The sequence below is a fragment of the Gorilla gorilla genome, chromosome 18 (genome assembly GCF_029281585.2).
Source record: "Gorilla gorilla gorilla isolate KB3781 chromosome 18, NHGRI_mGorGor1-v2.1_pri, whole genome shotgun sequence".
Taxonomy (NCBI): domain Eukaryota; kingdom Metazoa; phylum Chordata; class Mammalia; order Primates; family Hominidae; genus Gorilla; species Gorilla gorilla.
In genome coordinates, this window is record NC_073242.2 from 121,765,205 (window position 1) to 121,784,633 (window position 19,429).

Consider the following 19,429-nt stretch of genomic DNA (forward strand, 5'->3'; position numbering starts at 1 on the left):
TCCATGTTTATACATATGGCAGTGTAGATATTTCCATGTTCATACAGAGGGCGGTGTAGTTATTTCCACGTTTTTAGAGATGGCGGTGAAGATATTTCCATGTTTATACAGATGGCGGTGTAGATATTTCCATGTTTATAGAGATTGTGGTGTAGATATTTCCATGTTTATAAAGATAGCGGTGTAGATATTTCCATGTTTATACAGATAGGTGTGTAGATATTTCCATCTTTACACAGATGGCGGTGTAGATATTTCGTTGTTCATACAGATGGCGGTGTAGATATTTCCATGTTTATAGAGATGGCGGTGTAGTTATTTCCATGTTTATACAGATGGCATTGTAGATATTTCCATGTTTATACAGATAGCGGTGTAGGTATTTCCGTGTTCATACAGATGGCTGTGTAGATATTTCCATCTTTATACAGATGGCGGTGTAGTTATTTCCGTGTTCATACAGATGTCGGTGTAGATATTTCCATCCTTATACAGATGGCGGTGTAGATATTTCCACGTACATACAGATGGCGGTGTAGTTATTTCCAAATTTATACAGATGGCGGTGTAGATATTTCCATGTTTATAGAGATGGCGGTGTAAATATTTCCATGTTTATACAGATAGCGGTGTAGTTATTTACATGTTAATAGGCATAGCGGTGTAGATATTTCCATGTTTATTGAGATAAAGGTGGAGATATTTCCTTATTTATGCAGATAGCGGTGCAGATATTTCCATGTTTATACAGATAGCGGTGTAGACATTTCCACGTTTAAAGAGATAGCGGTGTAGATATTTCCATGTTCAGACAGATGGTGGTGTAAATATTTCCATGTTTATACAGATGGCAGTGCAGATATTTCCATGTTTATAGAGATAGCGGTGTAGATATTTCCATGTTTATAAAGATAGCGGTGTAGATATTTCCATGTTTATAGACATGGCGGTGTAGATATTTCCATGTTTATACAGATGGTGGTGTAGGTATTTCCATGTTTTTAGAGACGGCGGTGTAGATATTTCCATGTTTATACAGATAACGGGGTAGATGTTTCCATGTTTGTAGAGATGGCGGTGTAGATATTTCCATGTTTATGCAGATGGTGGTGTAGATATTTCCATGTTCATACAGATGGCGGTGTAGATATTTCCATGTTTATACATTTGGCGGTGTAGATATTTCCATGTTTATACAGATGGCGGTGTAGATATTTCCATGTTTATAGAGATGGCGGTGTAGATATTTCCACCTTTGTGCAGATAGCAGTGTAGTTATTTCCATGTTAATAAGCATAACGGTGTAGATATTTCCATGCTTATAGAGATAAAGGTGTAGATATTTCCTTGTTTATACAGATATCAGAGTAGATATTTCCATGTTTATAGAGATACGGTGTAGACTTTTCCACGTTTATACAGATAGTGGTGTAGATATTCCCATGTTATTACCGATGGTGGTGTAGAAATTTCCATCCTGATACAGATAGCGGTGTAGATATTTCCATCTTTATACAGATGGCTGTGTAGATATTTCCATGTTTATACAGATGGCGGTGTAGATATTTCCATGTTTATAGAGATGGAGGTGTAGATATTTCCATGTTTATACAGATAGCGGTGTAGATATTTCCATGTTTATACACATGGCTGTGTAGATATTTCCATGTTTATACAGATGGCGGTGTAGATATTTACATGTTCATACAGATGGCGGTGTAGATATTTCCATGTTTATAGAGATAGCGGTGTAGTTATTTCCATGTTACTAGGCATAGCGCTGTAGATATTGCCATGTTTATACAGATAGCTGTGTAGATATTTAAATCTTTATACAGAAGGCGGTGTAGATAGTGCCATGTTTATACAGATGGCAGTGTAGATATTTCCGTGTTCATACAGATGTTGGTGTAGACATTTCCATGTTCATACAGATGGCGGTGTAGACATTTCCATGTTTATAGAGATAGCTGTGTAGATATTTAAATCTTTATACAGATGGCGGTGTAGATAGTGCCATGTTTATATGGATGGCAGTACAGATATTTCCATGTTTATACAGATGGCGGTGTAGATATTTCCATGTTCATACAGATGGCGGTGTAGTTATTTCCATGTTTTTAGATTTGGCGGTGTATATATTTCCATCTTTACACAGATGGCGGTGTAGATATTTCCATGTTCATACAGACGGCGGTGTAGATATTTCCATGTTTATAGAGATGGCGGTGTGGTTATTTCCATGTTTATACAGATAGCGGTGTAGATATTTCCATGTTTACACAGATGGCGGTGTAGATATTTCCATGTTTATGGAGATGGCGGTGTAGATATTTCCATGTTGATAGAGATAACGGTGTAGTTATTTCAATGTTAATAGGCATACCGGTGTAGATATTTCCATGTTTATAGAGACAGAGGTGTAGATGTTTCCTTGTTTATACACATAGCGGTTTAGATATTTCCATGTTTATAGAGATAGCGGTGTAGACATTTCCAAATTTATACAGGTAGCGGTGTAGATATTTAAATTTTCAGACAGATGGTGGTGTAGATATTTCCATCCTTATACAGATAGCGGTGTAGATATTTCCATGTTTATACAGATGGCGCTGTAGATATTTCCATCTTTATACAGATGGCGGTGTAGATATTTAAAGGTTCATACAGATGGTGGTGTAGATATTTCCATCCTTATACAGATAGCGGTGTAGATATTTCCATGTTTATAGAGATGGCGGTGTAGATATTTCCATGTTTATACAGATAGCTGTGTAGATATTTACATCTTTATACAAATGGCGGTGTAGATATTTCCATGTTTATACAGAAGTCGGTGGAGATATTTCCATGTTTATACCGAAGGCGGTGTAGATATTTCCATCTTTATACAGATGGCGGTGTAGATATTTCCATGTTCATACAGATGGAATTGTAGATAATTCCTTGTTTATAGAGATGGCGGTGTATATATTTCCATGTTCATACAGATGGCGGTGTAGATACTTCCATCTTTATACAGATGGCGTTGTGGATATTTCCATGTTCATACAGATGGCGGTGTAGATGTTTCCATGTTTATACAGATGTCGGTGTAGATATTTCCATGTTTATAGACATGGCCGTGTAGATATTTCGATGTTAATGCAGATATTGGTGTCGATATTTCCATGTTTATACAGATAGCTGTGTAGATATTTCCATCTTTATAGAGATGGCGGTGTAGATATTTCCATGTTTAAAGAGATGGCGGTGTAGATATTCCCATGTTTATACAGATGGCAGTGTAGATATTTCCATGTTTATACAGATGGCAGTGTAGGTATTTCCATGTTTATAGAGATGGCGGTGTAGATATTTTCATGTTTATACAGGTAGCTGTGTAGATATTTCCATCTTTATACAGACGGCAGTGTAGATGTATCCATGTTTATACAGATGGCGGTGTAGATATTTCCAAGTTTATACAGATGGCAGTGTAGATATTTCCATGTTTATAGAGAGGGCGGTGTAGGTATTTCCATGTTTGTAGAGATAGCGATGTAGTTATTTCCATGTAAATAGGCATAGCGGTGTAGATATTTCCATGTTTATAGAGATAGAGGCATAGATATTTCCTAGTTCAAACAGATAGCGGTGTAGATATTTCCATGTTTATGGAGATAGCGGTGTAGACATTTCCAGGTTTATACAGTAAGCGGTGGAGATATATCCATCTTCATACAGATGGTGGTGTAGATATTTCCATCCTTATACAGATAGCGGTGTAGATATTTCCATGTTTATACACATGGCGGTGTAGATATTTCCATGTTTATGGAGATGGCGGTGTAGATATTTCCTTGTTTATAGAGATAACGGTGTAGTTATTTCAATGTTAATAGGCATACCGATGTAGATATTTCCATGTCTATAGAGACAGAGGTGTAGATGTTTCCTTGTTTATACAGATAGCGGTGTAGATATTTCCATGTTTATAGAGATAGTGGTGTAGACATTTCCAAATTTATACAGATAGCGGTGTAGATATTATAGGTTCATACAGATGGTGGTGTAGATATTTCCATCCTTATACAGATATCGGTGTAGATATTTCCATGTTTATACAGATGGCGGTGTAGATATTTCCATCTTTATACAGATGGCGGTGTAGGTATTTCCATCCTTATACAGATAGCGGTGTAGATATTTCCATGTTTATACAGATGGCGGTGTAGGTATTTCCATCCTTATACAGATAGCGGTGTAGATATTTCCATGTTTATACAGATGGCAGTGTAGATATTTGCATCTTTATACAGATGGCGGTGTAGCAATTTCCATGTTCATAGAGATGGCGGTGTAGATATTTCCATGTTTACAGAGATAGAGGTGTAGATATTTCCTTCTTTATTGAGATAACGGTGTAGATACTTCCATGTTTATACAGATGACGGTGTAGATATTTCCATCTCTATACAGATGGTGGTGTACCTATTTCCATGTTCATACATATGGCGGTGTAGATATTTCCGTGTTTTTAGACATGGCGGTGTAGATATTTCCATGTTTATACAGATAGCGGTGTAGATATTTCCATGTTTATACAGTTTGCTGTGTAGATATTTCCATCGTTATACAGATGGCGGTGTAGATATTTCCATGTTCATACAGATGGCTGTGTAGATATTTCCATGTTTATACAGATGATGGTGTAGATATTTCCATGTTTATACAGAAGGCGGTGTAGATATTTCCATGTTTATAGAGATGGCAGTGTAGATATTTCCATGTTTATCCAGAAAGCGGTGTAGATATTTCCATGTTTATAGAGATAGCGGTGTAGACATTGCCAAGTTTATACAGATAGCGGTGTAGATATTTCCATGTTTATAGAGATGGCGCTGTCGATATTTCCATGTTTACAGAGATAGAGGTGTAGATATTTCCTTCTTTATAGAGATAGCGGTGTAGATAATTCCATGTTTATACAGATGGTGGTGTAGATATTTCCATCTCTATACAGATGGTGGTGTACCTATTTCCATGTTCATACATATGGCGGTGTAGATATTTCCATGTTTATACAGATAGCGGTGTAGATATTTCCATGTTTATACATTTAGCTGTGTAGATATTTCCATCATTATACAGATGGCGGTATAGATATTTCCATGTTCATACATAGGGCGGTGTAGATATTTCCATGTTTATACAGATGACGGTGTAGATATTTCCATGTTTATACGGAAGGCGTTGTAGATATTTCCATGTTTATAGAGATGGCAGTGTAGATATTTCCATGTTTATACAGATGGCGGTGTAGATATTTCCATGTTTATACAGATGGCGGTGTAGATATTTCCATGTTTATACAGATGGCGGTGTAGATATTTCCATGTTTATACAGATGGCGGTGTAGATATTTCCATGTTTATACAGATGGCGGTGTAGATATTTCCATGTTTATACAGATGGCGGTGTAGATATTTCCATGTTTATACAGATGGCGGTGTAGATATTTCCATGTTTATACAGATGGCGGTGTAGATATTTCCATGTTTATACAGATGGCGGTGTAGATATTTCCGTGTTTATACAGATGGCGGTGTAGATATTTCCATGTTTATACAGATGGCGGTGTAGATATTTCCATGTTTACAGAGATAGCGGTGTAGTTATTTCCATGTTAATGGGCATACCGGTGTAGATATTTCCATGTTTATAGAGACAGAGGTGTAGATATTTCCTTGTTTATACAAATAGCGGTGTAGATATTTCCATGTTTACAGAGATAGCAGTGTAGACATTTCCACGTTTATAAAGATAGCGGTGTAGATATTTCCATGTTCATACAGATGGTGGTGTAGATATTTCCATGTTTATAGACATGGCGGTGTAGATATTTTGATGTTAATACAGATAGCGGTGTAGATATTTACATGTTTATACAGATGGTGGTGTAGATATTTCCTTGTTTATATAGATGGCGGTGTAGATATTTCCATGTTTATACAGATAGCGGTGTAGATATTTACATGTTTTTACAGATAGCTGTGTAGATATTTCCATCTTTATACAGATGGCGGTGCAGATATTTCCATCTTTATAGAGATGGCGGTGTAGAAATTTCCATGTTTATAGAGATAGCGGTGTAGACATTCCCTCGCTTATACAGAGAGCGGAGAAGGTTTTCCATGTTCATAGAGATGGTGGTGTAGATATTTCCATGTTTATAGAGATAGCGCTGTAGACATTTCCTCGCTTATATAGCGAGCGGTGTAGATTTTCCATGTTCATGGAGACGGTGGTGTAGATATTTCCATCCTTATACAGATAACGGTGTAGATATTTCCATGTTTATACAGATGGCGTTGTACATATTTCCATCTTTATACAGATGGCGTTGTAGATATTTCCATTTTCATACCGATGGTTGTGTAGATATTTCCATCTTTACACCGATGGCGGTGTAGATATACGTATGTTTATACAGATGGCGGAGGAGATATTTCCATGTTTATAGAGATAGCGGTGTTGTTATTTCCATGTTAATAGGCATACCAGTGTAGATATTTCCATGTTTATAGAGAAAGAGGTGTAGATATTTCCTTGTTTATAGAGATAGCTGTGTAGATATTTCCATGTTTATAGAGATAGCGGTGTAGGCATTTCCATGTTTATACAGATGGCGTTGTAGATATTTCCATGTTCATACTGATTTTGGTGTAGATATTTCCACACTTAAGCAGATAGCGGTGTAGATATTTCCATGTTTATACAGATGGCGGTGTACATATTTCAATCTTCATACAGATGGCGGTGCACCTATTTCCATGTTCATACAGATGGCGGTGTACATATTTCCATGCTTATAGACATGTCGGTGTAGATATTTCCATGTTTATACAGATAGCAGTGTATATATTTCCATGTTTATACAGTTACCTGTGTAGATATTTGCATCTTTATACAGATGGCGATGTAGATATTTCCATGTTTATACAGATGGCGGTGTAGATATTTCCATGTTTATAGAGATGGCGGTGTAGATATTTCCATTTTTATACAAATGTCGGTGTAGATATTTCCATGTTTATACAGGTGGCCGTGTAGATATTTCCATCCTTATACAGATGGCGGGGTAGGTATTTCCATGTTTATAGAGATGGCGGTGTAGATATTTCCATGTTTATAGAGATAGCGATGTAGTTATTTCCATGTTAATAGGCGTAGCATTGTAGATATTTCCATGTTTATAGAGACAGAGGTGTAGATATTTCCTTGTTTATACAGATAGCTGTCTAGATATTTCCATGTTGATCGAGATAGCGGTGTAGACATTTCCACATTTATAGGGATAGTGGTGTAGATATTTCCTGGTTCATACAGACGGTGGTGTAGATATTTCCATCCTTATACAGATGGTGGTGTAGATATTTCCATGTTCATACAGATGGCGGTGTAGATATTTCCGTGTTTATACAGATAGCTGTGTAGATATTTCCATCTTTATAGAGATGGCGCTGTAGATATTTCCATGTTTATGCAGATGGCGGTGTACATATTTGCATGTATATACAGATGTCAGTGTAGATATTTCCGTGTATTTAGAGATGGCGGTGTAGATATTTCCATGTTTATAGAGATGGCGGTGTAGATATTTACCTGTTTATACAGATGGCTGTGTAGATATTTCCATGTTTATAGAGATGGTGGTGTAGATATTTCCATGTTTATACAGATAGCGGTGTGGATATTTCCATGTTTAAACAGATAGCTGAGTAGATATTTCCATCTTTATACAGATGGTGGCATAGGTATTTCCGTGTTCATACAATTGGCGGTGTAGATATTTAAATGTTTATAGAGATAGCGGGGTAGACATTTCCACGTTTATACAGATGGCGATGTAGATACTTACGTGTTCATACAGACGGTGGTGTAGATATTTCCATCCTTATACAGATAGCGGTGTAGATATTTCCATGTTCATACAGATGGCGGTGTAGGTATTTCCATGTTTATAGAGATGGCGGTGGAGGTATGTCCATGCTTATACAGATGACGGTGTAGATATTTCCATCTTTATACAGATGGCGGTATAGATATTTCCATGTTTATAGACATGGCGGTGTAGATAATTCCATGTTTATCTAGATGGCGGTGTAGATATTTCCATGTTTATACTGATGGCGGTGTAGATATTTCCGTGTTTATACAGATGGCAGTGTAGATATTTCCATGTTTATAAAGATGGCGATGTAGATATTTCCATGTTTATTGAGATAGCCGTGTAGTTATTTCCATGTTAATAGGCATAGTGGTGTAGATATTACCATGTTTATAGAGACAGAGGTGTAGATATTTCCTTGTTTACAAAGACAGCGGTGTAGATATTTCCATGTTTATACAGATGGCGGTGTACATATTTCAATCTTTATACAGATGGCGGTGCACCTATTTCCGTGTTCATACAGATGGCGGTGTAGATATTTCCATGTTTATAGACATGTTGGTGTAGATATTTCCATGTTTATACAGATAGCAGTGTATGTATTTCCATGTTTATACAGTTATCTGTGTAGATATTTGCATCTTTATACAGATGGCGGTGTAGGTATTTCCATGTTTATACAGATGGCGGTGTAGATATTTCCATGTTTATAGAGATGGCAGTGTAGATATTTCCATTTTTATACAAATGTCGGTGTAGATATTTCCATGTTTATACAGATAGCTGTGTAGATATTTCCATCTTTACACAGATGGCGGTGTAGATATTTCCATATTCATACAGATGGCGGTGTAGATATTTTCATCTTTATACAGATGGCGGTGTAGATGTTTCCATGTTCATACAGATGGCAGCGTAGATATTTCCATGTTTATAGAGATGGCGGTGTAGATATTTCCATGTTTTTACAGATGATGTTGTAGATATTTCCATCTTTATACACATGGCTATGTAGATATTTCCATGTTTATACAGATGGCAGTGTAGATATTTCCATGTTCATACAGATGGCGGTGTAGATATTTCCATGTTTATAGAGATAGCGGTGTAGTTATTTCCATGTTAATAGGCATAGCGGTGTAGATATTTCCATGTCTATAGAGATAGCGATGTATATATTTCAATGTTTATACAGATAGCGGTGAAGATATTTCCATGTTTATACAGATAGCTGTGTAGATATATAAATCTTTATACAGATGGCGGTGTAGATAGTGCCATGTTTCTACAGATGGCGGTGCAGATATTTCCATGTTTATACAGACGGCGGTGTAGATATTTCCATGTTCATACAGATGGCGGTTTAGTTATTTCCATGTTTTAAGAGGTGGCGGTGTAGATATTTCCATGTTTACACAGATGGCGGTGTAGATATTTCCATGTTTATAGAGATTGTGGTGTAGTTATTTCCATGTTTATACTGATAGCGGTGTAGATATTTCCATGTTTATACAGATATCTGTGTAGGTTTTTCCATCTTTATACAGATGGCGGTGTAGATATTTCCATGTTCATACAGATGGCGGTGTAGATATTTCCATGTTTATAGAGATGGCGGTGTACATATTTCCATGTTTATACAGATGGCGGTGTAGATATTTCCATGTTTATACAGATAGCGGTGTAGGTAATTCCATGTTCATACAGACGGCTGTGTAGATATTTACATGTTCATACAGATGGTGGTGTAGATATTTCCATCCTTATACAGATAGCGGTGTAGATATTTCCATGTCCATATAGACGGCATTGAAGACGTTTCCATCTTTATACAGATGGCGGTGTAGATATTTCCATGTTCATACAGATGGTGGTGTAGATATTTCCATGTTTAGAGATACCGGTGTAGTTATTTCCATGTTAATGGGCATAGCGGTGTAGATATTTCCATGTTTATAGAGACAGAGGTGTAGATGTTTCCTTGTTTATACAGATAGTGGTGTAGATATTTCCATGTTTAGAGATACCGGTGTAGTTATTTCCATGTTAATAGGCATAGAGGTGTAGATATTTCCAAGTTTATAGAGACAGAGGTGTAATTATTTCCTTGTTTATACAGACAGTGGTGTAGATATTTACATGTTCATACAGATGGTGGTGTAGATATTTCCATCCTTATACAGATAGCGGTGTAGATATTTGCATGTTCATACAGACGGCGTTGAAGTCGTTTCCATCTTTATACAGATGGCAGTGTAGATATTTCCTTGTTCATACAGATGGCGGTGTAGATATTTCCATGTTTATTGAGATGACGGTGTAGATATTTCCATGTTTTTACAGATGACGGTGTAGATATTTCCATGTTCATACACATGGCTATGTAGATATTTCCATGTTTATACAGATGGCAGTGTAGATATTTCCATGTTCATACAGAAGGCGGTGTAGATATTTCCATGTTTATAGAGATAGCGGTGTAGTTATTTCCATGTTAATAGGCATAGCGGTGTAGATATTTCCATGTCTATAGAGATAGCAATGTATATATTTCCATGTTTATACAGATAGCGGTGAAGATATTTTCATGTTTATACAGATAGCTGTGTAGATATTTAAATCTTTATACAGATGGCGGTGTAGATAGTGCCATGTTTCTACAGATGGCGGTGCAGATATTTCCATGTTTATACAGATGGCGGTGAAGATATTTCCAGTTTCATACAGATGGCGGTGTAGTTATTTCCATGTTTTTAGAGATGGCTGTGTAGATATTTCCATGTTTATACAGATGGCGGTATAGATATTTCCATGTTTATAGAGATTGTGGTGTAGATATTTCCATGTGTATACAGATAGCTGTGTAGATATTTCCATCTTTATACAGATGGCGGTGTAGATATTTCCATGTTCATTCCGATTTCGGTGTAGATATTTCCATGTTTATAGAGATGGCGGTGTAGATATTTCCATGTTTATACAGATGGCAGTGTAGATATTTCCATGTTTATACAGATAGCGGTGTAGGTATTTCCATGTTCATACAGATAGCTGTGTAGATATTTCCATCTTTATACAGATGGCGGTGAAGATATTTCCATGTTCATTCAGATGGCGGTGTAGATATTTCCCTCCTTATACAGATGGCGGTGTAGATATTTCCATGTTCATGCAGATGGCGGTTTAGTTATTTCCATCTTTATAGAGATATCAGTGTAGATATTTCCGTGTTTATACAGCTGGTGGTGTTGGTATTTCCATGTGTATAGAGATGGCGGTGTACATATTTCCATGTTTATACAGATCGTGGTGTAGATACTTCCATGTTTATACAGATGGCTGTGTAGATATTTCCATGTTTATAAAGATGACGGTGTAGATATTTCCAGGTTCATACAGATGGCGGTGTAGATTTTTCCATGTTTATAGAGATACTGGTGTAGTTATTTCCATTTTAAAAGGCATAGCGGTGTAGATATTTCCATGTTTATAGAGACAGTGGTGTAGATATTTCCTTGTTTATACAGATAGTGGTTTACATATTTCCATGTTTACAGAGATAGCGGTGTAGACATTTCCACGTTTATACAGACAGCAGTGTAGATATTTACATGTTCATACAGATGGTGGTGTAGATATTTCCATCCTTATACAGATAGCGGTGTAGATATTTCCATGTTTATACAGACGGCGGTGAAGACGTTTCCATCTTTATACAGAATGCAGTGTAGATATTTCCATGTTCATACAGATTGCGGTGTAGATATTTCCATGTTAATAGAGATGGCGGTGTAGATATTTCCATGTTTTTATAGATGACGGTGTAGATATATCCATGTTTATACACATGGCTATGTAGATATTTCCATGTTTATACATATGGCAGTGTAGATATTTCCATGTTCATACAGAGGGCGGTGCAGTTATTTCCACGTTTTTAGAGATGGCGGTGTAGATATTTCCATGTTTATACAGATGGCGGTGAAGATATTTCCATGTTTATAGAGATTGTGGTGTAGATATTTCCATGTTTATAAAGATAGCGGTGGAGATATTTCCATGTTTATACAGATAGGTGTGTAGATATTTCCATCTTTACACAGATGGCGGTGTAGATATTTCCTTGTTCATACAGATGGCGGTGTAGATATTTCCATGTTTATAGAGATGGCGGTGTAGTTATTTCCATGTTTATACAGATGGCGTTGTAGATATTTCCATGTTTATACAGATAGCGGTGTAGGTATTTCCGTGTTCATACAGATGGCTGTGTAGATATTTCCATCTTTATACAGATGGCGGTGTAGTTAGTTCCATGTTCATACAGATGTCGGTGTAGATATTTCCATCCTTATACAGATGGCGGTGTAGATATTTCCACGTACATACAGATGGCGGTGTAGTTATTTCTAAATTTATAGAGATGGCGGTGTAGATATTTCCATGTTTATAGAGATGGCGGTGTAAATATTTCCGTGTTTATACAGATAGCGGTGTAGTTATTTACATGTTAATAGGCATAGCGGTGTAGATATTTCCATGTTTATAGAGATAGAAGTGTAGATATTTCCTTGTTTATGCAGATAGCGGTGTAGATATTTCCATGTTTATACAGATAGCGGTGTAGACATTTCCACGTTTAAAGAGATAGCGGTGTAGATATTTCCATGTTCAGACAGATGGTGGTGTAAATATTTCCATGTTTATACAGATGGCAGTGCAGATATTTCCATGTTTATAGAGATAGCGGTGTTGATATTTCCATGTTTATAAAGATAGCAGTGTAGATATTTCCATGTTTATAGACATGGCGGAGTAGATATTTCCATGTTTATACAGATGGTGGTGTAGGTATTTCCATGTTTTTAGAGACGGCGGTGTAGATATTTCCATGTTTATACAGATAACGGGGTAGATGTTTCCATGTTTGTAGAGATGGCGGTGTAGATATTTCCATGTTTATGCAGATGGTGGTGTAGATATTTCCATGTTTATACAGATGGCGGTGTAGATATTTCCATGTTTATACATTTGGCGGTGTAGATATTTCCATGTTTATACAGATGGCGGTGTAGATATTTCCATGTTTATAGAGATGGCGGTGTAGATATTTCCACCTTTATGCAGATAGCAGTGTAGTTATTTCCATGTTAATAAGCATAACGGTGTAGATATTTCCATGTTTATAGAGATAGAGGTGTAGATATTTCCTTGTTTATACAGATATCAGAGTAGATATTTCCATGTTTATAGATATACGGTGTAGACTTTTCCAAGTTTATACAGATAGCGGTGTAGATATTCCCATGTTATTACCGATGGTGGTGTAGATATTTCCATCCTAATACAGATAGCGGTGTAGATATTTCCATCTTTATACAGATGGCTGTGTAGATATTTCCATGTTTATACAGATGGCGGTGTAGATATTTCCATGTTTATAGAGATGGAGGTGTAGATATTTCCATGTTTATACAGATAGCGGTGTAGATATTTCCATGTTTATACACATGGCTGTGTAGATATTTCCATGTTTATACAGATGGCGGTGTAGATATTTACATGTTCATACAGATGGCGGTGTAGATATTTCCATGTTTATAGAGATAGCGGTGTAGTTATTTCCATGTTACTAGGCATAGCGGTGTAGATATTTCCATGTCTATAGAGATAGCGATGTAGATATTTCCATGTTTATACAGATAGTGGTGTAGATATTTCCATGTTTATACAGATAGCTGTGTAGATATTTAAATCTTTATACAGAAGGCGGTGTAGATAGTGCCATGTTTATACAGGTGGCAGGGTAGATATTTCCGTGTTCATACAGATGGTGGTGTAGATATTTCCATGTTCATACAGATGGCGGTGTAGATATTTCCATGTTTATAGAGATTGTGGTGTAGATATTTCCATGTTTATTCTGACAGCGATGTAGATATTTCCATGTTTATACAGATAGCTGTGTAGATATTTCCATTGATATACAGATAGCTGTGTAGATATTTGCATGTTCATACAGATAGCGGTGTAGATATTTCCATGTTCATACAGATAGCGGTGTAGGTATTTCCATGTTCATACAGATGGCGGTGTAGATATTTCCATGTTCATGCAGATAGCGGTGTAGATATTTCCATGTTCATAGAGATGGCGGTGTAGATATTTCCATCCTTATACAGATTGCGGTGTAGATATTTCCATGTTCATAAAGATGGCGGTGTAGTTATTTCCATCTTTATAGAGATATCGGTGTAGATATTTCCATGTTTATACAGCTGGTGGTGTTGGTATTTCCATGTGTATAGAGATGGCGGTGTACATATTTCCATGTTTATACAGATAGTGGTTTAGATACTTCCATGTTTATACAGATGGCTGTGTAGATATTTCCATGTTTATAAAGATGGTGGTGTAGATATTTCCATGTTCATACAGATGGCGGTGTAGATTTTTCCATGTTTATAGAGATACTGGTGTAGTTATTTCCACGTTAAAAGGCATAGCGGTGTAGATATTTCCATGTTTATAGAGAAAGTGGTGTAGATATTTCCATGTTCATACAGATGGCGGTGTAGATATTTCCATGTTTATAGCGATAACGATGTAGTTATTTCTATGTTAATAGGCATAGCGGTGTAGATATTTCCATGTCTATAGAGACGGCAATGTAGATATTTCCATGTTTATACAAATAGCGGTGTAGACATTTCCATGTTTATAGAGATAGCTGTGTAGATATTTAAATCTTTATACAGATGGCCGTGTAGATAGTGCCATGTTTATACGGATGGCAGTACAGATATTTCCATGTTTATACAGATGGCGGTGTAGATATTTCCATGTTCATACAGATGGCGGTGTAGTTATTTCCATGTTTTTAGATTTGGCGGTGTAGGTATTTCCATCTTTACACAGATGGCGGTGTAGATATTTCCATGTTCATACAGACGGCGGTGTAGATATTTCCATGTTTATAGAGATGGCGGTGTGGTTATTTCCATGTTTATACAGATAGCGGTTTAGTTATTCCCATGTTTATACAGATGGCGGTGTAGATATTTCCATGTTTATAGAGATAACGGTGTAGTTATTTCAATGTTAATAGGCATACCGGTGTAGATATTTCCATGTTTATAGAGACAGAGGTGTAGATGTTTCCTTGTTTATACACATAGCGGTTTAGATATTTCCATGTTTATAGAGATAGCGGTGTAGACATTTCCAAATTTATACAGGTAGCGGTGTAGATATTTAAATTTTCAGACAGATGGTGGTGTAGATATTTCCATCCTTATACAGATAGCTGTGTAGATATTTCCATGTTTATACAGATGGCGCTGTAGATATTTCCATCTTTATACAGATGGCGGTGTAGATATTTAAAGGTTCATACAGATGGTGGTGTAGATATTTCCATCCTTATACAGATAGCGGTGTAGATATTTCCATGTTTATAGAGATGGCGCTGTAGTTATTTCCATGTTTATGCAGATGGCGGTGTACATATTTCCATGTATATACAGATGTCAGTGTAGATATTTCCGTGTATTTAGAGATGGCGGTGTAGATATTTCCATGTTTATAGAGATGGCGGTGTAGATATTTACCTGTTTATACAGATGGCTGTGTAGATATTTCCATGTTTATAGAGATGGCGGTGTAGATATTTCCATGTTTATACAGATGGCGGTGTAGATATTTACATGTTGATACAGATGGCGGTGTAGATATTTCCATGTTTATAGAGATAGCGGTGTAGTTATTTCCATGTTACTAGGCATAGCTGTGTAGATATTTCCATGTCTATAGAGATAGCGATGTAGATGTTTCCATGTTTATACAGATAGCGGTGTAGATATTTCCATGTTTATACAGATAGCTGTGTAGATATTTAAATCTTTATACAGAAGGCGGTGTAGATAGTGCCATGTTTATACAGATGGCAGTGTAGATATTTCCGTGTTCATACAGATGGTGGTGTAGATATTTCCATGTTCATACAGATGGCGGGGTAGATATTTCCATGTTTATAGAGATTGTGGTGTAGATATTTCCATGTTTATTCTGATAGCGGTGTAGATATTTCCATGTTTATACAGATAGCTGTGTAGATATTTCCATCTTTATACAGATGGCGGTGTATATATTTCCGTGTTCATTCAGATGGCGGTGTAGATATTTCCATGTTTATAGAGATGGCGGTGTAGATATTTACATGTTTATACAGATGGTGGTGTAGATATTTCCATGTTTATACAGATAGCGGTGTAGTTAATTCCATGTTCATACAGATGGCAGTGTAGATATTTCCATGTTCATACAGATGGCGGTGTAGATATTTCCATGTTTATAGAGATTGTTGGTGTAGATATTTCCATGTTTTCATAGATGACGGTGTAGGTATTTCCATGTTTATACACATGGCTATGAAGATATTTCCATGTTTATACAGATGGCAGTGTAGGTATTTCCATGTTCATACAGATGGCGGTGTAGATATTTCCATGTTTATAGCGATAGCGGTGTAGTTATTTCTATGTTAATAGGCATAGCGGTGTAGATATTTCCATGTCTATAGAGATGGCAATGTAGATATTTCCATGTTTATACAAATAGCGGTGTAGACATTTCCATGTTTATAGAGATAGCTGTGTAGATATTTAAATCTTTATACAGATGGCGGTGTAGATAGTGCCATGTTTATACGGATGGCAGTACAGATATTTCCATGTTTATACAGATGGCGGTGTAGATATTTCCATGTTCATACAGATGGCGGTGTAGTTATTTCCATGTTTTTAGATTTGGCGGTGTAGATATTTCCATCTTTACACAGATGGCGGTGTAGATATTTCCATGTTCATACAGACGGCGGTGTAGATATTTCCATGTTTATAGAGATGGCGGTGTGGTTATTTCCATGTTTATACAGATAGCGGTGTAGATATTTCCATGTTTATGGAGATGGCGGTGTAGATATTTCCATGTTTATGGAGATGGCGGTGTAGATATTTCCATGTTTATAGAGATAACGGTGTAGTTATTTCAATGTTAATAGGCATAACGGTGTAGATATTTCCATGTTTATAGAGACAGAGGTGTAGATGTTTCCTTGTTTATACACATAGCGGTTTAGATATTTCCATGTTTATAGAGATAGCGGTGTAGACATTTCCAAATTTATACAGGTAGCGGTGTAGATATTTAAATTTTCAGACAGTTGGTGGTGTAGATATTTCCATCCTTATACAGATAGCGGTGTAGATATTTCCATGTTTATACAGATGGCGCTGTAGATATTTCTATCTTTATACAGATGGCGGTGTAGATATTTAAAGGTTCATACAGATGGTGGTGTAGATATTTCCATCCTTATACAGATAGCGGTGTAGATATTTCCATGTTTATAGAGATGGTGGTGTAGATATTTCCATGTTTATACAGATAGCTGTGTAGATATTTACATCTTTATACAAATGGCGGTGTAGATATTTCCATGTTTATACAGAAGTCGGTGGAGATATTTCCATGTTTATACCGATGGCGGTGTAGATATTTCCATCTTTATACAGATGGCGGTGTAGATATTTCCATGTTCATACAGATGGAATTGTAGATAATTCCTTGTTTATAGAGATGGCGGTGTATATATTTCCATGTTCATACAGATGGCGGTGTAGATACTTCCATCTTTATACAGATGGCGTTGTGGATATTTCCATGTTCATACACATGGCGGTGTAGATATTTCCATGTTTATACAGATGTCGGTGTAGATATTTCCATGTTTATAGACATGGCCGTGTAGATATTTCGATGTTAATGCAGATATTGGTGTCGATATTTCCATGTTTATACAGATAGCTGTGTAGATATTTCCATCTTTATACAGATGGCGGTGTAGATATTTCCATGTTTAAAGAGATGGCGGTGTAGTTATTCCCATGTTTATACAGATGGCAGTGTAGATATTTCCATGTTTATACAGATGGCAGTGTAGGTATTTCCATGTTTATAGAGATGGCGGTGTAGATATTTTCATGTTTATACAGGTAGCTGTGTAGATATTTCCATCTTTATACAGACGGCAGTGTAGATGTATCCATGTTTATACAGATGGCGGTGTAGATATTTCCAAGTTTATACAGATGGCAGTGTAGATATTTCCATGTTTATAGAGAGGGCGGTGTAGATATTTCCATGTTTGTAGAGATAGCGATGTAGTTATTTCCATGTAAATAGGCATAGCGGTGTAGATATTTCCATGTTTATAGAGATAGAGGCATAGATATTTCCTAGTATAAACAGATAGCGGTGTAGATATTTCCATGTTTATGGAGATAGCGCTGTAGACATTTCCAGGTTTATACAGTAAGCGGTGGAGTTATATCCATCTTCATACAGATGGCGGTGTAGATATTTCCATCCTTATACAGGTAGCGGTGTTGATATTTCCATGTTTATACACATGGCGGTGTAGATATTTCCATGTTTATGGAGATGGCGGTGTAGATATTTCCTTGTTTATAGAGATAACGGTGTAGTTATTTCAATGTTAAAAGGCATACCGGTGTAGATATTTCCATGTCTATAGAGACAGAGGTGTAGATGTTTCCTTGTTTATACAGATAGCGGTGTAGATATTTCCATGTTTATAGAGATAATGGTGTAGACATTCCAAATTTATACAGATAGCGGTGTAGATATTATAGGTTCATACAGATGGTGGTGTAGATATTTCCATCCTTATACAGATATCGGTGTAGATATTTCCATGTTTATACAGATGGCGGTGTAGATATTTCCATCTTTATACAGATGGCGGTGTAGGTATTTCCATCCTTATACAGATAGCGGTGTAGATATTTCCATGTTTATACAGATGGCAGTGTAGATATTTGCATCTTTATACAGATGGCGGTGTAGCAATTTCAATGTTCATAGAGATGGCGGTGTAGATATTTCCATGTTTACAGAGATAGAGGTGTAGATATTTCCTTCTTTATTGAGATAACGGTGTAGATACTTCCATGTTTATACAGATGACGGTGTAGATATTTCCATCTCTATACAGATGGTGGTGTACCTATTTCCATGTACATACATATGGCGGTGTAGATATTTCCGTGTTTTTAGACATGGCGGTGTAGATATTTCCATGTTTATACAGATAGCAGTGTAGATATTTCCATGTTTATACAGTTTGCTGTGTAGATATTTCCATCGTTATACAGATGGCGGTGTAGATATTTCCATGTTCATACAGATGGCTGTGTAGATATTTCCATGTTTATACAGATGACGGTGTAGATATTTCCATGTTTATACAGAAGGCGGTGTAGATATTTCCATGTTTATAGAGATGGCAGTGTAGATATTTCCGTGTTTATCCAGATAGCGGTGTAGATATTTCCATGTTTATAGAGATAGCGGTGTAGACATTGCCAAGTTTATACAGATAGCGGTGTAGATATTTCCATGTTTATAGAG